Genomic DNA, 25,142 nt, shown 5'->3' on the forward strand with positions numbered 1-25,142 from the left:
GGCAGCTGAAAAATAAATTTCTCTCATTTAAATAAACCATTTTTATCTGAAAAACCACTTTAGTTTATATCAGTTAAACAATAAGCAATTTGAAATAACATGCAGCATAAATGGCTTGATCTGATCATTCTTTGCAGTTGCTTCATGAATGGAAATGGGTATATAAAATGCAGTGTGAACTATTATGTTTAGTAGATAACTTATAGAGTTTTAATTTGGCTGACACTTCTTGCCCTTACATTCATCTTTGGGCACTTGTTGAAGAGAGAAGGAACGCCCACTGGTAACAATGTAAATCATTCGGTGTATTTAATGAATGTTTCCACTTGCTTCATCCTTAACACATGCTTTCATGATGAAGTCAAAGATGTTGTGTAATTGTAGAATTTATGGGGCGATTTGTACAACCAGGGAGTCCTGACATGTTTTTAGTAAATACTTTCAGATACCATAGATTGATGCCACTGAGAATTTTAGCTTAGGGTTATAATCAGGTTCTAGCATGAATACATTAGCTTTCAGACTTTACTGTCTCTGAGATTGGGAAAACATTAACTAAACAGGTATATTAAACAGTACAAATACAGAGTGCAGGGATCATTTAATGTTACTAGCTTAGGTTTCCTGACAGTTAAGAATTTCAGATAACATTCCCTCCCTCCCCAGCTTCACAAAGAGGCAGAAATGTCAGAAATGAATCAAATTGCTTTAAATTCTCACTTCACTGCTAGTTTCTGGAATGTAGTGAGATAACCAAGGGAATTCTTTGTGCTAGTAAATTTGCAAGTTAAAATAATGATAGACTATGGATTCTGATCTGAGACAGAGATTGAAAAGTTACTTTTAAGATTGAATGTAATGACCAATATAGCCATCCATAACTGAACCATAGTAAATTGATGTTTTGGGATCCCAAACATCAACCTGACATTGTTATGGAAGTTTTCATATAATTCTTTTAAAACGTCATTTTCCTGAAATTTGTGAACATAATCTCCCAAATACCTATGCCCTAAGTCAAAAGCTCGTCTCTCAACAAAAAGAAAGACGTATTGTGAACGTATGAGTCACAACCCCTCTGCAAACATTTGGAACTACCATATAAAACATAACCTAGGATTAGAAGATTAACTACTCAGCACTACTGTCTATGTCTCCCTCACCTGTGCATTTTCAAAGAAACAGACTCTATCTATCTATCTATCTATCTATCTATCTATCTATCTATCTATCTATCTATTCATTTTTATGCCACCTTTCTCCCAAAGAAGGGACCCAAGGTGGCTCACAAAATAAAATCAATTTTAAAAACTGTACAGTAAAAATTCAGAAACAGTTAAAATCATCTAATTAAAAATATATAAAATTAACACTAAAAACATACACAAAAAAAAAAAAGAAGGAAAGTTTCAATCCTGATTTTCACACAAAGCTTCATCCAGGGTTTAACTTCAGTTTTGGTAGCTCTAGTAGATAGTCTGCTTTGTCTTGAGAAGAACTAGAAATAGGCTGAATTGGGAACTTAAAATTTAAAACTTGATTTTGTGAAGAAGTGGGAAAAAGTATCATTTAAAATGAGAACAGAGCTAATAAATTTCAAGTAACATGTAAGAGATATAAAATAAAATAGTTTAAACCATCCCCTGAGAACTATCCAACTACTGGCTCTACAATCCGGGTGCCACCACAGAAAAGGCCTGTATTCTCACCAATCTAAGCTTTCTTGAAGCCTCTCCGAAGCAATGTTTAGCTACTTAGAGAATGGAAGGACCAAATACACTGTGGCACTCTAAATGAGTTCTACTGTTAAATTCTGTAATATCTGTATGTTTTGGGAAAATTTGCTACTACAGATTAAGAATATCTTTTTCTCTCTCAACCCTCCCTCCTTTGAAGTAATGTATAGCAGTCTTGCCCAACTTTTCCAAACAAAATATAATGAGTTATACAGTTCTTACCATTCCAAAATAAGAAAGCAAATTCTTTCACTGAAAATGTGAAAGAAAATCAGTTTTGTGGGACCTGTTTCCTTTTGCATCCTCCTCCTCCCATTGACCATGGCATATTAGCTGTCCTCACCAGTACTCCTTTTCTGTGGTTATGTTAAAAGGATTTTCTAACCCTCTTGTACTGTGTAAATTAGTTGCTTCACTGAAAAGTAAAAGCATAATGTTAATTTTATGCACAATGACTGAATAGCTTGAAATTATCATAAGATGCTTGAACTGATCAAAAATTCCAGATGGCTACACTTGAAACCATATTAGTGATTTTATTTCCCATATTTCAAGTGGCAAAACTGATAACTGGTATGACCCAAGTATTTACTACAACCGTTAGTGAAAATGTAGGTGATGAAAAATAAATATTTCTTTCAGAGTCCAGTCCTTATTTTTATGTGAGGTGGGTTTATGTAAACGTAGCATTTATGGCTGTGTCTGCACTGATAGAAAAACCCAGTGTACTGTCAGGGCTTCCAAATTGGGGGGGCTGGCACCCACAATGAGCTGATTCTGGCAGAACTGTCCATATGGATTGTTGGGCAAATGTGCTTGTGTTGCACTATGCTATACTGATGGTATTGTAGTGCTAATGTGCATTTGTGCAATCAGTCTGTGCATCTGCAAAAAGAATGTACTGAAAAAACTGTTCAAACCTGAAAATGAAAGTGCTGTGGTGAGTTGGAAGTTTCAGGTAGAAAGAATTCAACAGCTTGCTGCCCACCAACCTTCCTTTTCTTGTTCCTGCATCAGCATGCATTCTGCACACCCAGGGGATTCGCCAGAATTTCCAGCTTGATTCAAAGCAAAGGGAGAATTTTTTTTTACTCCAGATAATAATAATAATAAATAATAAAACTTTATTTATATACCGCTTTTCCAAAATGATCAAAGCGGTTCACAACATCAAGTATCAAATAACCATTACAAAACAGAATAAAATAGACAGAATAACATAGACATAGTTAAAAACATCATATAAAATGTCCTGAGTTTCTTAATCTAATCGCGGTCGATCATCTTGAGGAAGCATCTGAGAGGGGATAAATTTGCTAAAAAGAGTTGGGGGGATATGCTGAACAGAAGAGGTGAGTTTTCAGAGATTTCTTAAACACGTCCACAGTAGAACTGAGGCGGATCTCTTCTGGAAGTATGTTCCAATAATGCGGGGTCACTGCTGTAAAAGATCTTTGGTGAGTTGTTTTCAATCTCACCTTGGGGTGCTCCAATAAGCACTTCCCTGATGTTCTGAGGGTGCGAGGCGGATTGTGTAGGGAGAGGCGTTCCTTCAAGTAACTCGGGCCCAAGCCATGTAGGGCATTATAGGTAATGACCAACACTTTGTATTGAGATCGGAAGCTAATTGGCAGCCAGTGAAGAGATTTTAAAACAGGTGTTATATGGTCTGACCTTAAGGTTCCAGCGACCAGTCTGGCTGCAGCATTTTGAATTAATTGAAGCTTCCGAACCTGGTACAAAGGTAGTCCCATATACAGCGCATTGCAGAAATCCAAGCGAGAGGTTACCAGTACGTATACTACTGTTTCAAGGTCCTTTCGGTCCAGACAGGGACGCAGTTGGCGTATCAGCCGAAGCTGATACCAAGCACTAATCACCCTGGAGCATGGATTGGGCCCTACGGACACCCCTTTTGGCCTGGAAAAATGCTGGATTGGGGCCACAGGGCTGCCGGTGAGGCTGCCCTGGCCCCAATCCAGAGGAAAAAGGGGCGGGTGCAGGCTGCCCCTTTGGGGCAGTCTGTGCCACACCTATGTTAATCTGACAACATATTAATTAATTAATTAACTGTTTGGATCTGTTGTTGTTGTTGATGATGATGATGTGTAGCTTCAAGTCATTTCCAACTGATGGCAACCCTAAGAAACCATACTGCAGGTTTTTCTTGACAAGATTCTTTCAGAAGGGACTTTCTTTTGTCTTCCTCTGAGGCTGGGAGAGTGTGACTCTCAGTTTCCATGACTGAGTAGAGATCTGAATCCTGGTCTCCAGAGTCACAGGTCCAAAACACACTGCAGAAATAATTCAGTTTGAGGCTGCTTTAATTGTCCAGGCTCAGTGCTAGGGAATCCTGGGAATTATACTTTATTGTGGCACCAGAGCGCTCTCTGACAGAGAAGCCTTAGAAAACTACAGTTCCCAGAACTCCCTAGCATTGAGCCAGGACAATTAAAGCAGTCTCAAACTGGATTATTTCTGCAATGTGTTTTGTACCATAGTCTCCAAAGTGATAATGCAATGCTCAAACCACTACACTATGCTGACAAGATATCTGTAAAGACAAAACAAAGTTAAAACATTAATTTTCTGCAGACTGGCTTGAAAATTGCATTTTATCTCAGTGAAATGAAATAAAAGTGAATTAGGTATACCTGTATGCATTTGAAAATAGTCTTCAATGTTTAGTATTAATTAATATCCTTTTTCTCTGATTCACCTGCACATTTTGAAGATAACACCAGGAAGTAGCCTGTGGAAACAAATTGGCAAGATTAGATATTATTCAGATTATAAAATGAAACACATCATTGATACAAACAGAAATTGAAATCCAACCAAAATATAATTTTATCTGTTATTTAGCTCACAGTATTATAATGAATATGTTCTTATAAGATACATAAAATTAGCTCATTTAAATGTGAAGTAATATCCATAGGAATATTTGGTTTATGCTAGAATGGTCTTAAGTGTAAATGTGAAAGGACTAGCCTATAACTGAAATTATGCAAATCTTCATTTTAGCCATTTTCTTTTATTGGCTCTCGTACATTTCTCCTTTTGGAAGGATTGAAAATAGCTACACAGTCTTTCCATGAAATGATAGGCAAGATAATGTTAATAGGTGTTCCCATATCTTTAACATAACCTGTTTTATATACTGTGTGCATCTACCCTGTAGAAATAATGCAGTTTGACATCTTTTAACTGTCATGGCTCCATCCATGCTACAGAGTTCTGGAATTTGTAGTTTTGTGAAACACCTACACCTTTTGTGAAACTCTTTGGCAGAAAAGGCTAAAGGCCTTGAAAAAGTACAAATCTCAGGATTTTATAGGATATAGCTACAGAACTTAAAGTGGTGTCAGACTACATTATTTCTACAGTGCAGATGCACTTTAGTTACACTCCCCATGAAAGATTGCATGCATTGCTTGGGGTACTCCTGTGCTGAATATTGTCATTAGACATTTAAGTGGTTTCAATGGCAGAGAGGCGTTTTACCAGCTTCAGCTGCTTTGGTAACTCCTATACAGAAACAATTTGGCTAAAGTGATCCACTGTATGGTAATCTTCTGATTGAACTACTGCAATTCACTCTGTGTGGGGCTAAAGCCCATAATATTAACTGGCATAGCCAGCTGAAATCATTATCACATACAATCAGCCCTCCTTGTCGACAGATTTGGCATCCACAGATTCAACCAACCATGATTCAATTTTTTTTAAAGGTCCAAAAGCAAGCTTTGATTTTTCAGTTTTATATAAGGGACACCATTTTGCTATCACATTGTATATAATGCGATTTGAACATCCACATATTTTGCATCCATGTGGGGTCCTGGAACCAAACCCCAGTGGATACCAATGGCTCTGTTATGCTTCTCCAGCTGCCTATTATTATCTGAACCCAAGTGCTGATACTTGCTTTTGAAGCACTATTGGTTTAGCACCCAAATATTTGAATGAATATCTCTCCCAATTCCAGCCTGCCCATGTATTAAAAATACCAGAAGAAGCTCTTTTTCATGTATTCTTGTCAAGACAGGTTTGCTACACTATGATATGGGAAAGAGTTTTCTCTGAGTTGGTGCTCTCAGCTTTGGATCATACATACTCTCCTCCCTCAGGAGTTCGACTGTCTCTGACTTTACTAGCAACTGAGCAACAGGTCAAAACTTGTTTGTTTGTCCATTAACTGGTTCATGATGTGTTTTCTATTCTTTTTAGCTGGTCTTGTTTATTTTATGGTGATCTTTTGTCTTTTACCATGTTTTTAGCATGATTAATTTTGTTTATTCCTCGTGCACTATTCTGACATATTTGACATATTTCTAGAAATGATTTCAATCTTAAAAATTAATTAATAATTTAATAAATCAGTCAATCAGTTGGGGTGGCCATAAGCACAGTTCTCCAAAACCTGTTAGAATTGTTATTCCCATAACTCTGAATCAGCATATTTGGTATAAAATGTTGGTGAGCTAGAGTCCAGCAGCCTCTGGAGAGCAGCATTTTATATCCCTGAAATAAACGAACAGATGTCTGCTATTTAAAAACATTATCAGTTGCATCCAGCATCATTACTGCAAGAAGGAAAGGACTCGCCTTCTGTCCCACATGTATCTCCTTCCATACATGGAGCAATAAAGTTGGATGCTCCATAAATTCAATATAAAACCTTTAAAGGATGTTCCCTAGAAGAATGTCCAAGGGACCCTCCTATTAGTCAGCAATAAATTCTGAGGCCAATAACATTCTGGCTAAAATCAACTAAGTAACAGGAGATTTTATGGGGACATTGATATTGCAGGCACAAAGATTCAAACTATCTTTATTCTGAGCAGGTCTTCTTGATTGGTTTATTTTATTTTATTTTATTTTGGTATTTGAAGAAATTCCAGAGAACAGGATGAACATAATTGTTGTTGTGTGCCTTCAAGTCATTTCTGATTTATGGTGACCATTCCTGACTTAAGGTGAACCTATCACAGGGTTTTCTTGGCAGAATATTTCAGAGGGGCCTTCATCTTTCTCTGCGACTGAGAGAGTATGACTTCCCCAAGGTCACCCGGTGGGTTTTCATGGTCAAACAGGGATTCAAACTATAGTCTCCCAATGTCTTAGTCCAACACTCAAGCCATTACACAACACTGGCTCTAATTAGTAAGGCAATTAAATAGGACAAACAGAAGTTCCTAGTCCCTGTATTCATGAGGTGAGTGAGAGATGCAAATAAAAGATATGTGCATACAACAGTACAGTCGCCCCTCCATTTTTGTGGGATATCTGTTCCAGACACACACACCCACGAAAACAAAACAAAAAAAATCACCAATATTCAAGCTCCATTGGCTTGGATGGCAGTGCGCATTGGGGGCAGCCACAGATGTGTGCTGCGGACATGCACTTCATTTTGTCCCCTTCCATTTGCTGCCCATGAATGGGCAAGGGATATGGACTCCAAGTCCACAAAAACTCAGGGGCGACTGTATATGTATATACACAATTGACAATCCTATGAGTGACAGAGAGTTCAGTTCACGTTTTCCATAAAATACCTGGAATTCATTCTGACCCCCGCCCCCTGGTCAGTGAATAGATGCCAAAGATATGAATAGAGCCAAAAAATGTAGGAATAAAATCATATTATTTCTTTTTATAGTAGATTACTCACTCACATTACCAAGCACCCTTGTTCATACGTATATGAATTCCTACGTGTACATATGTGAAACCAGATGCAGGAGTTAGGCTACCTTTCCAAATGTGTGGCACACATGCAGCAGTCCTATGCACTTTAACCAACTCAGGAATAGATCATTTGAAGGTGTGGGTGTATGTATGTGACTCAAATAAAAGTGTTTGGGGGATTCTGGGACCTGTGGTCCAAAAAAGGAACTTTTCCAAATTCTGGGAAGAAGCACACACTCACTTTGATTCTGACCTCTCTGGAGTCAACAGTGCATCTTTTGTTGTTTCTGTAACCTCTGGTGGTGCTGCCTTGTTTCATACAAAATAGATTCTTTAGCCAACCTGCCAAGATAAGGCCAATGAAATACAAAATGCAAATTCCAAGTGTATAAACAGAGCCATCAGACTGAGCTCCTCTGTAACACACTGAGTGCATGGATTGCTTGCCTCTTGTACATATTATACCCAAGAACTTTGAGCTAATTCTTACATGTATGCCTTCAAATCACTTCTTGTCTTATGGCAACTCCATGAATTTCTTAGGCAAGGAATGATCAGAGGCAGTTTTGCCAGCTAATTTGTACAACTCTTGTTTTCTTCTACAAGAAGAAACTGAATTGCAAACTGATAGGTTGCAATTCAGTGGTTAACTGATGGTGAGTCAGGGGAGGGGGGAAAGATTTATAAAACAGGGAAGACATAAGCAAGAAATAAAGCCTGGCAGGTGATATGTAGCTTGGGTGTTGAACAGTGATGCTAAGTGCTGTCCAGGGTACCAGAAAGTCTAAGAAAGAGTTTGAATTCATATATCCAGTTGATTTAACTGATTAACAACTGTGCCTCAATTCATGCCACTTGTAAGGGTTGGGTCAATACCTGAGATTAGTCATTCTCAAATCTCAAAGGAATAAATTACTTAAAATTGCTCTGCTTCACAGGATTAATTTCAGATGTATGACTAATATATTGAATACCTTCTGCAAATTCAACACATGTATCAAAAATGATGAAGACAATTGTCTTTCTCAGTGTCTTAAGATACAATTGGAAACTGAGAGAGAAATAGCATGTATGTTAGAATAATGTTCTGCTGTTTCCCATATTCCCTGATTCATGTTAACTACAAAACATGCTTGCAACTTAAGTCTGCAATATAAGACAGTTCTTGTCTTGTAATTAGCAAGTACTCATCTGCTGAAAGAGTTGATAAATAGGGTCATAAATGCTAATGTAATTGATAAATGGACATATTGCTTGAGCTTCACCAACAATATTAAAGACCATCAAGAAACTATGAGAAGCAATGTCCAAAATGCAGCATATGGGAAAGTGAGAGCTGTGGGCCAAAAGGTAATTTTTGCAAGTTTTGCCAGTATGAATCAAAGGGAATCTGAAACAGAGGGAGGGAAAATGTGGAAACTACAAAGAAGCCTAGAACCCTATATTTATTTTGGCAAAAGGGTTTAAAGAATATATATAGCTAGGAAGTGAGTAGATGGCCCTGAGGCTGCACACTGCGGCTCTCTGTTGCATCTGCTTGCAGTCTTAACTCCCACTTGCTCTCAGTGCCAAAGAAACAGGCCAGACCACCTGCACTTGACAGGAAAGCCACCCGCTTTTCAGGCATAGAGCCAGAAGCACCTGGGATCTCTAGCTCCCAAACAAAAAAGTGACATCATTACACATGGGAGACAATGCACAGACAAAACATTCATAGCCAGGTTTTGAAGCCAGTTGTAGATGAAGGGTCAAGGCAATTTATAAGATCTAACAAAAAAGAGAAACCCAACTCCTTCTCTATATAGGAAAAGATATTTTAAAAATCCAGTGCCTTTTCCATTAAGTGCCCTGTGTAGAGGCCCTCAGTGGGTTCTTCTTTCCCCTACTTCATTACCACTATCCAGTACATTTGCCCTCTCTCCCTCTGGCCCAATCTGCAGAGAGAGAGAGAGAGAGAGAGAGAGAGAGAGAGAGATGATAACTCAGGTAGAAAATTCTTTTCTCTCTTTGCAGTTTTGTTACTGTTTTAAATGCTGACAAAAAGCCAGCAAAGAAGCAAACACAATAAGAAAGGGGAGCACCAGAAACAAGAGTAGGCAAGCTATCAGCAGTACGCTCCCTCAACTGTTCAGGTCACATTTCAGAAATAATGTCTTAATGGTAAAGAGCTACTTTTAAAATTAGTTACTTTTGCATAACAAGCTGGAACAGTGTTACTTTTTTTTTGCCTGTGACAGCAACAGCTACTCTTCTGGGTTTCTGCGTATTATGTTACTGCATGTGTTCCAACAAAGTCAAATGTTGTGAAGGGGAAGGAAAACAGTATTGTGTGACCTTTCTTTGTGGCGTATTGTTTAGTTAGAGAAGAGCCTTCAACAAGGTGGGAAAGGAGACACATCAAAAATATGAGCTGCATTAGACTTAGGTTCATTAAAATGTTTCTAAAAGCTTACCTTTTCCACCTTCCTCCATTTTACCCAAATGAGACAGCTGCTGCAACTGCCAACATTTTCACTAGGAAATGTGAACAAGGGGAGAAGGGATTGTTTCTTTGCATATCTAAGGATGGCTGAGCCATGAAATTCAGAAAAATTGTACGGAGGAGAGGGAGGATTGAGTGCATGACTATTTCTGAGTGCCTGACCAAACATGGGGAAAACTGAAGTGTGTTCTCCTGTAGCTTTCAATGGCATAACAGTAACGTGTTACTGACAAATAATCCAGTTAGTTACTTTCTTGATTGCTGTTAATAGTGACAAGTAATGGCCTGTTGGGTAATCAGAGGCCCGTTACAGACGGACCTAAAAGTGCGTGCTCCGTGCATGCTAGGGTTTGAAAAGGGTGTCCTATCCGGACGCCCCCAACCCTAGGACGCACGGATTGCACACAAAATGGTGGCGGCCGTTCCACATGGCCGCCGTCATTACTACTTCATGACCGCGCCGCCTCTAAAATGGGCGGCGCGGTTGTTATGTAGTGGGGCCGCGCGAGGGCGCCGAGTGCACCCTTTCCACGGCCCCGGAAGGAGCTCCGTTTCGGAGCTCCTTCCAGGTTTGCGTCACTGGGCGCAGCCTTTAGATGGCTGCGCCCAGCGATGCAGAGGAGAAAGGGGCCAAGCGGCCCCTTTCTCCTCCTCCCCGCCGCCGTGGGCTTGAAGCCCCAAGGACACCCCGTTCCAGGCCTCGGGGAAGCAGCCTTTTTCCGCTTCCCCGCGGCCTGGAAAGCGGCGGATCGGGGCCTCAGCAGCTGCTGCTCGGGGCCTCCAGCAGGGAAAGGGGCGGGTGCAGGCCGCCGCTTTTCGGCGGTCTGTAACGCGCCTGTGTCACACAATTAGTTCCTGTTTAAAGGTAGTGTTCCAAGTTCTGGTGTGGATCATGGCAGATGCCCAACAGCCCCAGCCCCTAACACTTACTTTACATAATCAATCCAGAAATCATTGCATGAAAACAGGTAAAATGTAAACAGGGGAGAAGAAATTATTTTCAAAACACTGAGTTTGACCACTGATTCAATAAATGTATGCTTTGATTCTAATACCAACCAAGATAAATTACAGTAGATTTAAATAAATCAAAAAGTCAAATGTGCATTCCTTAATGTACACCTACTGCCCAAGAGCTTTCTAAGCTTTTGTTCATTTTATGGTGATACCTTTATCATAATGACAAAAATGGTACAAAATCTCTATGTATGTTTTATGGAATACTCAAAAAAATTCTTCTCCCAACAATTGAGAAGAGAGAGAGACTCAAATTCTCAGCTATGGCACAAAGCTTCACTCTTCTTTCAACTAGAAAAACAGAGACTCTTGCCAAACAGTCACAATGAGGTGTCTATTTCAGTTATAACCTTATTCCATTTGAAATCCGTGGATAAATCCTAGAGATGGCAATACCTTTCTGAAATGCAGACTGAGGCTGTATCAACACTGCAGAAATAATCCAAGTTGACACCATTTTAACTGCCTATGGTATCCTGGGATTTGTTGTTTGTTGTGGCACCAAAGCTTTCTAACAGAGAAGGTGAAATGTCTCACAAAATTACATGTCCCAGAATTCCACAGCACTGAGCCATGGCAATTAAAGTAGTGTCAACCTAGTGTATTTCTGCAGTTCAGATGCCGCCTAGGTAACACAGCATGCCTGTTCAGTTCAATAGATGTAATTTAGAAACCTAAACTGAATTGCTAATCTCAGTTAAGTGAATTAAGATGAGTGGCAAACCAACACTTATGAAAATCTCATTGTATCAATCAGATGCATTTTAGTTGAGCTTCTCAGATGGATTTATGCCAAAATCCTGTTACATCAAATTCTGTATTCAAATGGTTTGAATTAACTGTGTGATTTAAGAGGTCAGATAGTCTAACGTGTAAAGGTTCTTATTCTGATAAACAAAATTTTTAACGTGTGGTTGATCTGTAATTAATTTTAGGCCATTATCAAACTGTTTCAAGGACTGTGCTATTTCAAGGATATAATCTATTGATCAGGTTCACCATCAATTCCAGAAGCAGGGTTTTTCTCCATTTAGTTGGAAGACATCATTGCCATAAAAATCAAACCAATATATTTCACTATGTCTGGCTGTATTTAGCCATTGATATATTTTTACAATACTGCCCTGTTTTACCAGAATATTTAAAAAGAAGTGTATGAAAAGGGATTTTCAGTCCATCTAGTTTGCTGTTGAAAACTTAGCAGAAACAAAACTAATGGTGCATTTGATGTGAAAAGAAATAAGTCTTGACATCACGTGAAGGGACCAGAACACAATTACATTTTTGAAATGTGTTTTGTCCCTTCCCAACATGTTTGCTCTTTCTCTCCTCCCTGCCTTTTTCTCAGAATAATTTGGCCAGTGCTTGCAGAAGGCTGTTCTAGCCTCAGGGATTCTCACACATACTTCTGTTGACAGAGAGTTCCTGTGTAGAAAGCAAACTGAAATGCCTTTTGTTAAGAATCTATCCGTGTCCCTTTCTGTTCTGCTCCAACATTTGGAAGATCTCTTAGCTGCTGAGTTCCTGCTGTTGCACTCATGGAAAGCTTGAATTTGGGATAGTCTTTGCAGAACAGGAAAGGTAAAGACATCTGTAGTAAATGCGTTCTCTTTGTTTTCGTGGTTCATAATTCTCTATTTATATTTATTTCTCTTAGTAATAAAAGTTTTTAACTGCTGATCAGGAACCATTAAAGTGTCTATAAAATAATGACTTGAAAATAACAAGTATAAAGCTATTTGTTTAATCATTTGCACTTTTTCTGTCAAGTTGCACTTCAAGCATGGAAGTGAACAAGTTAAAAAGAATCAATGCTTATTTTGGAAGAAAAGGGTATGAAATAACAACTAAAGTATGTCAGGTTGTCAGTACATACTGGTTCTGTCATCAAAACAGTATCAATACATTTATTGCATTTGGAAAGCAATCATTTACAAAGAGTATTTAGCCAAAAAATCATCTGTTTTCCTTTAAGTACAAATAAAGAAAATGAGAGTTAGTGCTTTCCCAAGTATTTAAAAGTATTTTATGATTAAATATGCTGTTAATTTTGAATATTATTCTGGTCTCTATAGTTATAGTGGGAATTTGGGTTATGCTAGCAATTTAGGATCAGGCCCTAGAACAATAAATGTACTTGATTAGGCATTCTTGTAAATGTGTGTTCACAAGCATTTTGCACACTTCCAAGCATCCAGTTAAAAATAACATTATTCTGTTTACTATGTAACTATTCTGTTTACTATTTAGACACACACTCACACACAGCATTGTATTTAAAGTGGAGGCATGGTCTACCTAAAAATATTTTACCACATTATCTTTATACAGCCAGTGATAACTTCAGTGCATTTCATTCTTACTTGTTTCTTTCTAAGATATTGACTCAGCTGTGTAGATGTTTTTTGCAACATCAGTTAGGCTTGCAGCATAATGTTTATATCCAAATATATCCAGCAAAGTATAGAATCATCCAACAAAGTGTAGGATCATGAAGCAGGAACAAACAGCAAGTTTGGACTCACCCCTTCCTTTCTTCTGCAGTCATTTGCAGACACAGGAAAACCCTACAGTCTCCCTGTGACATTAAATTAGACGACTGGAGTTTAAATAAAAGTCTGGTTTCTAGTTTTGGTTTGTAAATTTTGTATAACCTGGTTTGTAAGTGGTGTATAAATATAATAAACCACAGTTTCATGGTTCTGATGTCCCAGATAAACTGTAGATCAATGGTTTTCAAACTCTGGTCCTCCAGGTGTTTTAGACTTCAACTTCCAGAAATCCCAGCCAGCTCAGCCAATGCTCTGATTCTAGGAAGTGAAATCCAAAACATTTGCAGGACTAAAGTTTGAAAATATTAGCTTTAGATTAACAGATTAGGAAATCTCTGTGGTTTAGCAAATAAAGGTAGCATGGCAAAAAAAGGAAAGCTCCTAGTGTTTAGCTTTATTGGCATGTTCTGGAACAGGCCAATATCTGGAACCATGTTTAGCCATATTTCTTTCTTCTAAGAATTTATGAAGTTTTATCCACGTACTTTCAAGGACCTATTGGCAACCAAAAAGAGTAGAAACATACGCCTGAATCCAGTTGCTAATCCCAATTAGAACAGACCCACTGAACCAGTGGGATTTTCATTAGTGTTGGTTTAAAGAGGTAAAGGTTTACCCTGAACATGAATGTCTAGTTGTAAAAAGGTAAAATAACTTTAAAAGTAAGCCCGAGGGCAGGGAAATGTCTAATTTAAAACAATGTAAGCCGCTCTGATAGCCTTTTGGCTGAAGAGCGGGATATAAATACAATAAATAAATAAATAAATAAATAAATAAATAAATACCATCACAATTTGATACTGGTCCAGCCAGTAGATACAAAAGCAAAATGTCTAGTTGTAACTGACTGTAGGGGGCAGTGCTCATCTCCGTTACTAAGCCAAAGAGCCAGTGTTGTTAGAAGACAACGTCTGTGGTCATGTGGCCAGCATGACTGCACCGAACACTGTTACCTTCCCACCAAAGGGGTACCTGTTTATCTACTTGCATTTCCATGCTTTGCAACTTCTGGGAAGCTGGGACTAGTGATGGGAGCTCACTCTGTCATGGCATTTGAATAATATGTCCATGGAATAAAACTACCACTTTAACATGTGTGTAATAATAAATCATTTATATATAGTAACCACATAGCTGTAATTCTGAAAAACACTGAATACACATACAAGATTCTATAGAGAGCAGTGCATCCCAAACTGAGTCCATATATTTCTTCCTGACAAACTCTGCTGCAGTAAAAAGGTTTCTGTTAATGGAGGCTGGCAGAAAGTTCCACAATTAGTAAATTAGTGCTCTCTCTGATCTTCCCAGCTCTGATTCCAAGACTTATTACCACAAGACATTGATAATGGTCGCCACTGAGAGAGTTTGCAACAATACAAGATGGTAATAGCAAAAACTGTTGAAAGTGAATGGGCAGCAATGCTGGTGGGAAAGTAAACAACAATGCTAGTGAGAAAAGTAACTGAATACCAATGGTAGTGAAAAGACGACTACCTCCGGAGGTTTTTTTTTTAAGGCTGCCATTCTTAAATGTACTCTTGTGTTCAATGATTCTAGTTTTTAAATTTCTAGAAGTTTGGCCCACATATATCTTTTGACATAGACATAAGATAATATAAATGACATTCTTAGAATTACAAGTGGTGAATGACCTCATGGTGTAACATTCTTTTGATATTGAGTGTGTAAAATGTTTAATTTCCAAAGACTGTGCACAACAGGAACAGTGTCTGCATATAAAGTGACCTGTAGTAATCAAATTGTCCTGTTTAAATTGGAAGAAATCCGTATGTACCAATGGATCTTTCATATTCATTGTTCTGCATAACCCTATGATAGGTAATTTGGAACAACGTGGAATATTTTGAACAATCTGCAGTGCTTGAAAATGAACCTTTTGATGTGACCGAACACCAAAGAACCTATAATTCTGTCATGTCTTTTCTTGTCAGAAGTTACAAACAACCAAGTTCTATCCCTTTACACTGCCCCACTACCTGCCTCAGTGATAGTATGGTGCAGGAAAGGCCTATCAGTTTATTGTGGGTTTTTTTAACTATAATTCTCAGTAGTCCTCACTATTGACTTTGTTAGTTAAGGCTGCTGTAAGTTGCAGTTCAGCAATATATGAATTGCTGCACATTTCCTGTCCCTGATGGTTACTATTTTTTAAGTGCCCCAAAATCCCAGGAAGCAAAATTCTGTTTTAATATGACCTTCCATTACCCTGAAGAATCACAACTTATATGCATCCCTTATTCTAATGTCTTGTTATTTCTGGCTAAAATGAACAGTAGGGTCTACCTGAGGGCTTGCCATTTACAGAGGTAAAATTAATTGTACAATTTAACTAGAACTGTTAAGCAACATTTCTAATGCAATACTCTGAATTTCAGGAACAAAAACATCTTGGATAAAGGTCATGATTCTCTACATAACAGAGTAATGATACAGATCCCAACAAATAAATAAAAGACCTCATAAGAAATAAAAAATACGAAGGACATCTAGAAATGAAATGGGATTTGACCTTGCCTGATACTTGCAGGAATGGAAGCTCAGCAAATCAGTAAGTCGACCTATCCTACCCATCCCAACTCTGACAAGCTACTTGAAGTTTCCAAAAAAATAAAGGATGAAGCAAAAGGGAAAATTCACTGCCATTTTCTGAAAAGCAGTTCAAGTCCTGCACTTATGTCTCATTTGACATACAGTGAAATATCTGTGCAATTTACCACAGATACTAGCTCTCTGTATGCTGATGAAGAGTCTGAAGAAAACAACATTGATCGAGAATTATTGTATCTCTCAAATTGCAATGAAGTGGGTGATCAAACTCAGCCTCCTTCTCTTCTTCCTAGACCAAGCTCTGATAAGAAACCAGACAGAACTCATGAAATTAATCTCCTAAAACATAAGCTAAATGTTAGCAGTTGTTCAGACATAACATTGTCATCATCTAGAAATAATTCTGTATTTCATATTGATGAGATGAAAAATATAGATGGGTCTTTATCAGAAGATCAAGAGTATAAGGACGATGGAGACATTTTTACAGAGCTATCAATGAAAGACACAGTTTTGGAGAGTCTTCACAAAATGTACATTTTTCAAGCAAGAGGAGACAGATACCACCACATCAGTCATAAATGCAGCCTTTTCCCTGTCATTGGTGGCAGAGATTGCAATGAGAAGACTCTGAAAGACTACAAAGTGCATGTACAGGTAAGATATGATTTCATGGCATAAAAAAAGGGTGGGGGAGTACTTGATTGAAATTTTTACTTTAGTCAGTGTCTACATGATACAGCATTTTAATTTTGCACAGTCATTCAGCAGTGCAAAAAAGAAGTGAGATGACAAAGGAAGATCACTTTAAATTATTTCTGCTTTGAAAAGGATCACAATCAAAATGGAATTAAGGGCCACAGAATTTCTTTTCTTAGTGTGAGAGGAGGAGCTGTACCATGAAAGATGGTTAAAATGATTCAGAGGTAGTCAAGAGATAATAAAAGTGAATCATTAATCTAGGGGCATTGTAAACATAAGAACAATTCTATGCAGTGAAGCAAGTGAACAGATTTTGCTATTTAAACTGTTTAAATAGCAGTGAGTCAGGCAGGAAATCATTCAATTCAATTTGTTTCTAAGAATGGGATTCAGAGTGACCAGTATATTTTAAAGTACTAATCTAGAGATTATATTATGGACAAGACTGGTCTTACCTATTAGGTCTTGCCTTGGGTGGCAGATGCAGAGATATCGTGAATGACCCATTTGTCCATTGTCAGTGCCATTTTCCATTGTTCTATTTACCAGCCATCCTCAGATCTTGCAATAAAATCCAGCAATTGTAGAATACCAGTGCTGCAGGAAAGGAAAGGTTCTTCTTCAGACTAAGACACTGTGGGGTAAGGTGGCCCTAGAGACTGCTTGTTCAAAAAGCCTCAGCTGCCCAACGGCGAGGCTTCCCAGCGGCAGAAAAAGAACCTGCAAAAAGCGGGGGGTTGCATCGCGCTTGCGATGCCCGAGTGCGCAAATGGCGCACTCATGATGTCGCAAGCGCGACGGGACGTGCGGACTCTATGCGTCTGTTGCGTCAAAATGGCAGCGCCCATTTGTACAGGCTGCCACCATTTTGACGCCTCCGTCACATGCTAGGGGGGAGGCCAATATGGATGGTGCATCCTCGGCCAACCCCTAGCACATAACGGGGGTGTCGTATCTGCTGGTCTGTACAGCGCCTTTGTTCGGCCAACCCCTAGCACATAACGGGGGTGTCGTATCTGCCGGTCTGTACAGCGCCTTTGTTTTGTTTTATTTTTTTAATGTAATGTTAATTTTATTTTCTACTCCTCTCTGCCGAAGACATGAAAGAAAATATGGAAACTTTGAAAATTATAAGAATGTTGTATTATAACAAATAAAAATTAATAATAATGTACACTTATACACTAGTACAAAACCTGTACACTAGTACAAAGTCTTTAAATTTAGCCAAGTAGCACATAGGCAGTAAATACAAGTTTTTCAGGAGTATTGCTGTATGTCAGTAATACACTGCTGCACACAGCAATCGAACTGTTGTATTTTTGCACCAGTTTAAGCTTCAAGACAAGAGCTGCCAATGCATGACAAGACTATTTCTGTCCAGGAATGGCCAAAGCTACAATAGTTTTCAAATGAAGCTGGTAAATGGCACTCCTAACTATTGAGGTCTCATAGGTCTGAGCAACAAAAATTAACTTAGAAATATACCCTGGCTATTAACCTATTCCTTCAAAAGGAGTGCAGCCAAAACAGTTTATTGACCATCAAGTATTATTGTATTTATTTTATATAGCTGTGTGGTATCAGTATTGTTTTAGAGAATGTGTTTTTCTTTGTGAAGGCAATCATTTTCAAATGCAGTTGATGAACTCAAACAATTAGCTGTCTTCACAACCTTGTATTTTGTTCCAGTGGCACTTTTAAATCCCTTAACTGCATTTAGTAGTTATTTGGTGGGCAATCATGAACTCTTTCTGCTTCCAATGATTTTTGGCATTCTTGGAAGTCCATCTGGTTGCCAGAGCACCCTAGTGAACAGAAAAATGGCCCCAATTCCCAACACAGTTTGAAGGACTGTTTCTTTCAATGGTTTCCAGTACAGTGTGGTAAGATATTTATAGATATACATGAATTAATTTGGCTGTGTCTGTCATTTTTAATTTCTTATTGTTTTCTTTATTTATTGCATCCAAGGAAAGTAAATAATGTGCAGCTGTCAATTAGTAACTCCCTATATTTTACAGAAATTTCCTTGCAGTTTTTCCTATCCCTGTCCCTGGGAATACATCAGCAATAGCAAAATCAGCAGTTGGTAGGGAGATGCAACCCTTTCCCATATACTGTCTGGACCACAGGAAGATCTTCCCCATATATGCCATAGTTTAGAACTATTTTTTTCTTATAGAAGCAGTGGCACAAATTGACTTAGTGTAAATAGTGATAGTGACTTTGGTCAGATTCTCCTCTTGTGCAGCCTCAGTTTTGACTTCTCTATCTTGCTTTTGGAAAAGATGCATAGCAGATGGATAAAGCCCCTGCTCACATTTCCAGTAGTATAAATAATATTAGAATGTTCCTTGCCCCCAATTCATGTAGGAGTTGGCAAAGCACTGGCTCTTCAGCCTTCACTCAGTTTAAAAAACAACCCCAATTAAAAATTAGTTGCAAAGCAGGACTTAGAGCAACCATAACAGTGGTCCCACCGACCTATCTAAAACTGTGGTTTTACATTTTTAGTCGAGGAAGTCAAAGTAATATTTCAGATGAAAATGCTTATTATGGTGCCTAAAGCTCCAATACACATTTTCTCACATTTGATACTGTCTGACAACTAGATATTTGGAGTACATTATCCACGAGAGATAATACTTAGTTTACTGCATATATATATATTTGGAGGTAAAACTAGCAAAAACCCAGAACACAAAAACAGAAGTGAAAAATCTGTTAGCTATTTTAACTAATCTGATGTTCAGTCAGAATCAGACAATGGGCTAATGAGTTACTTTTCAGTGTAGTTCTGCAATTAAGTAGTAAAGAATGACAGGAGGTGAGATCATGAAGACAATCTTGTAGCCTTAGGGTAGAAAATGCAATCTACTCCTATACATTAAAAAAACCACCTAAAAACCACGTGAACTATGAATTCCTTTCAAATAATTCAGCTGCATTTTCTCTTTTTTTCCTTTTACACCTTGAAATGATCAAGATGAAGCACATGTTGCAGCTGTTGGACTAATTACTTGGGATTTTGCTTGCAAAATATGTGATTGGCAGCATAGTAAAGTTTTCTATACCGGATACGTTTAAATAGCTAACCTCATGGAGGTGTGAATTTATACTGTATAAACATACTATTTCTCTGAGAACCAGACCAGGCAACATATTACAGAGCTTCAAACATACAATTTCTATTGCAATGCTGCTCATCCCACAGATTTAAAAGAACAAAAGAAATCCAATGAAGTTAGAAGAGTGTGTCATGGACTGCCAGAGGTGCAGTTAGATGTTAGCCTTAATGGGAAGAGAGATCTGAAAGGACAAAAGAAGTCCAGTGAAATTAGTTGAGAGTTTTATGTTCTTTGAGAAGTGAACAGCCAGTTCAGGGGGTTTGTGACTTGTAACTAGAGCTAGACTTTCATAGGATTTATACTCCTAATGAAGGGGCTTTAATGGAACTTGTATGTAAAGAAATAAATACAGTTTTAGGTGGTAACCAAGATAGTGAGTGATCTGCAACAAAGACAATTTGTAACAAGTGAAGTGATGTACACATTGTAACAACAAGCTTTGAGAACCAGCGGCAAAATGATACTAAATTGCTGTATATACTCATGTATAAGTCTAGAAATTGTAGCCAAAAATTTGACCCCGAAAAATCCAAGTCGACTTATCCATGGATCAATGAAAATACTGTTACTCTTACTAAAAAAAAGGATCTACCCCGGTAAAAGGCAAGAGTATAACCTGTCCTGGAAGTATTGACCCCTCTCTACTCTCTCATCTGCCCAGCCTTTAGTGTGAGCATAAACAGTTATGCCTGCTGGGATTTTGTATACTCTTTGGCAATGTTTTCCTTTGCTTTTCCTTTAGATCCTCTGTCACATACCCTTAAGGTTTACCCTTGACTTATCCATGGGTCATATCAAAATCCATAATTTAGATCCCAAAACCTGTCCCCAACTTATACATGAGGTTGACATATAGTCAAGTATACACATTCTGCCTCTAAATGAAGTATTTTTCTTCTTGTTTACAAAGGAGTGGCTTAAAGTAGTTGATAAATAACAACATCAAAAGCATGCTACCAAGAATATTAAAACACTTAATAGGAAAGGATACTGGGAGCCCATATCTGAGCCACTTATTAAGTGACTGGACTAGGAAGACAGTTGGGGCCAGGGGGAGGGACAAGGGTTAGATAGATAGTTCTAAGGGAATAAAAGCCTCAAACTACTTTTTTAAAAAACCTTACATTGTAATATATTTTATATTGTTTTGTTTTTATGATTGGGAAGGGGACTATTTTTAAATTGTGATTGGACTTGATGTACTGTTTTTTTACTGTTCTTTTTATGTTGTAATCCACCTTGATTCCTCGTGAAAAGGTGAGCTATAAATAAATCATATTATTATTATTATTTATTATAAGAGAGGATAATAATTCTGTGTAACTCATTGGTCAAAATTGTGAGGAAAGAGCATGATCATTTGGTTTCAGTGGAACTTAGGTCTCAATAGTATAGTAGACCAGGGTGCTCAAAGAGAACAAGCTTGTTTTCTTCTGCTCCAGAGAACAGAACCCGGAACAATGGATGCAAGCTACAGGAAAAGAGATTCCACCTCAACATTAGGAGGAACTTCCTGACAGTAAGGGCTGTTCGACAGTGGAATGCACTCCCTCGGAGGGTGATAGAGTCTCCTTCCTTGGAGGTCTTTAAACAGAGGCTGGATGGCCATCTGTCAGGTATGCTTTGATTTGGATTTCCTGCATGGCAGGGGGTTGGACCGGATGGCCCTAGTGGTCTCTTCCAACTCTATGATTCTATGATTCTATGATTCTGTGATAATTTCTGGGCCACATGTATCTGACTCAGGGCCTTCAGTAGCGCCCCCATGCCAAAAAGAAAGAAAGAGGAAGGAAGGAAGGAATAAATAATAATAAATAAAACTTATATTTATAGCCCGCTTTTCTGTGACAAGACAATCAAAGCGGCTTACAACACATTAAAATCCACATTTACAAAATTGTATCCCAAATTCCCCCCCTTAAAACAGGATTAAACAAGTTACAATTAAAACATCTATTAAAAACACAATAAAATACAGCAACGACACAGCAGTGGGCTGATACATGATGTGAGGGGCAGTCATTCTGTGGCCGGGCACTTTTATTCAGGAAAGGCCTGCCGGAAGAGATCCGTCTTGACAGCTTTTTTAAAGCTGTCTAAGGGGACAATTTGACGGATCTTGTCTGGCAGACCGTTCCATAGTTTGGGAGCAATTGCAGAGAAGGCCCTCTGGGAGGTAGCAGTTAGTCTGGTTTTTAAAGGCTGCAATAGATTCCTCCCAGAGGACCTGAGGGTGCGGGGCGGATTATATGGGAGCTGGCGATCACTCAAATAGTTTGGGCCCAAGCCATGTTGGGCTTTAAAGGTTATAACCAACACCTTGTACTGTGCCCAGAAACTAATAGGCAGCGAGTGAAGAGATTTTAAGATGGGTGTTATTCGGTCACTCCTAGTTTTTCCTGCAACCAGCCTGGCTGCCATATTTTGCACTAGTTGAAGTTTCCGGACTAGGCACAAGGGTAGCCCCATGTAGAGCGCGTTACAGAAATCAAGTCGTGAAGTTACCAGTAAATGTACAACAGTTTCTAGGTCCTTTACTTCCAGGAAAGGGCGCAGCTGGCGTATCAGCTGAAGCTGATAACAGGCGCTCCTGATCGTCACATTCACCTGATTTCTCATGTGAAGCGACAGGTCTAGGAGCACCCCCAGACTTCAAACACAGTCCTTTGTGGAGTGCGTGACCCCATCTAGGACTGGAGGGAGGAAGGAAGGAAGGAAGGAAGGAAGGAAGGAAGGAAGGAAGGTTGGTTTTTAAAAAGTCAACCCAGAAACCTCACAAACTATTGAAAGGCTGTTTCACTCCCCTCCCCAGGACAGCAGGCCTGTCTGAAGTCTGAAATAGCCTTGCTCTTTTCCTTTTGCTTCCTCCCCCTTTTTAAAAAGAAATTATTGACTGGTCACTTTGTGTCTAAAATAGGCTATTTCTGGCCTGGCCAAGACTTAAGACACTCAAAATGCTTCATCCTTAATTGCCATATTAATTAACCCTCAGTTCACTTCATCAGTTCCATGAAGTAGCCTGTCAGAGCAAATCCACAATAAGCAATTTAATTTCTAAATTGCTACCAATCTTTGTGTTTTCTACATAATATGCAGTACCACATAATAGTATTTAAAGGGTTTTGGTTTAATGAAACTAAAAAGAAAAGAAAAGAAAAGAAATACCATAGCCATGCTTCCGCAATACTGAAAGGATTTGATATAAAAACCCAAATATTTTCCCTTGGTCCTTTCCTTTTTTTTTTTTCTTTTTCTTTTCATGTGTGTGTGTGTGTGTTACTAAAATCTTTATTACTCCCTTTGAGGATAATAAAATGTTTGTGCAAAATCTAGTTTGGCTGTCTTTCCCGTAACCGACGATGTTTGTTTCTGAAACAAAATTGAAGGTATCCTTGAAAGTACTTTAATTGTGTTAAAATGAAAGATTTTTGTGGACAGTTCCCAGATCCAGGGCATAGACAGACTGCTGCTCTAGTTGGGGCTGGATTTTCTGGAAGGATCAGTTCTGTAGACCTGTAATCACTCAAATCATCTTTGCCACAGATGGTTCAGATGGATTGATATATGTCAGTGATGGCCTTTCCTGGATAGGGATGATCCATCATGTACTAACTTCAAGACTTAAGACATGCTGTTTGTGAGGCTTCTGGAAGCCAGTCTAGAAGTGCATTATCTCTTTGGTAAAAGGAGTGCATTGATTGCCATTACATTACCAGGCCATGCTAAAGGTAATGTTATTAAAATATAAAGACCCTTAATAACTAGGGTCTTCGGTGCCTTGTCTCATATCCACTTGCCCACTAATTGAGATCTACAAATCAAGATCTCCTACTTGTTCCAATGGATGTACATGTACATCTCTTCACACCCAGTTGTTTTTGTTTTGTTTTGTTTTGTTTTTTGTTGTTGTTTTTGGTTGCAGAACACCACTACTGGAAATCCCCCCACACCACTACAAAATGTACCAACTTTAATGATGTATTAACTCCTGTGAAATACTCGGTCTATTTGGTCAACCATTTCCTGATTAGCTTGTTTCAGGTTGTGTGGGTTTGTCACAAGGACAGCATGGATTTCTCAGTTGTGTTTTAATTGTTGATTTAATTAGTTTGAGGAGTGGAGGAACCAAACCGGCTCGTATTTCTTGGTGAATTAAAACATAATGGCATCCAAGTGAGTAGGTGGGTAAAAACAAAATCCAGAGTCTAAACAAAACACTACAAAAATATTATTCTAAACATAACTTGTATCTAGCTACACTAATTACACTGCAAGAATCAGAACTGATATATATAACAACCTTTATAATGCAAACCATAGATCCAGCAGAAGCAAACTTTCATTCCTATTACTATTAAATTAATTATTGTAATCAATTTAATAAATTGCAATATATTAATTATTAAAAACCAAAACCTTGGCCAACTTTTGGCTAATATTGTTACTGGTAATATATCTGTTCAGTGATCACAGGTATGCTATTTCAGGTTTGGGTAATTTGTTGGATAGCAACTTCCATTAGACCCCAGCCAACAGGGACAATGGTGGGAGATGGGATGGTAATGATGGGAGCTGCAGTCCAACAACATCTGGAGGAGCACACAATGCTCCACCTTTATTTTATTCAATACCTATGTTCATACCATGTGATCCCTGCTGTCCCAGGTTCATTTCTATGTAGCAGGGTAAGAGTTCAGCTCTAGGTCAAATCCTGTTGTCTGTAATATGTTTATGAGCAGAATAAAGCTTAAGGAAACAGCGAAACTGGAGTCTATCCCTCTTGTCCTTACAAATGACTGTTACAGATGTGCTTTTTTTTTTGTACCAGAGTATTTCTTCAACATGTTTAATAGTCTATCCAAGCCTGAATAGGCTCTATGACTGCCACCTACTGGATAATGGGCTTCTGACTTACCTCCATCCTGTAGATTCCTAAAATGTCTACTGTGCCTGAAAAGCTCACAGGAACCATTCCCTTTATTTTGCAATATACCATTCAAGAAAAAGTCTAATAAAGAGGGAACTAAGCTTTGCAGGAAGGACTACTCTTAAAAGAGCCCCAAAGTATATTATCTGCAATTCTATCCATAACACAAATAGCAGAGAATTGGGTGTTATGACAACAATTGAAGTACAAACTACAGCCATCAGTTTCTTAAATAAAGCCACTCCAAGTATCTATCCAAACTCATCTGGGAGCAGAAACATCAATACTTGGAAAATATTATTTTCAGTTTTTGCCCCTGCATATAGC

Source organism: Sceloporus occidentalis, unplaced genomic scaffold, assembly GCF_023333645.1.
Source record: "Sceloporus occidentalis isolate IW3139 unplaced genomic scaffold, rSceOcc1.0.p SCAF_2, whole genome shotgun sequence".
NCBI lineage: Eukaryota > Metazoa > Chordata > Lepidosauria > Squamata > Phrynosomatidae > Sceloporus > Sceloporus occidentalis.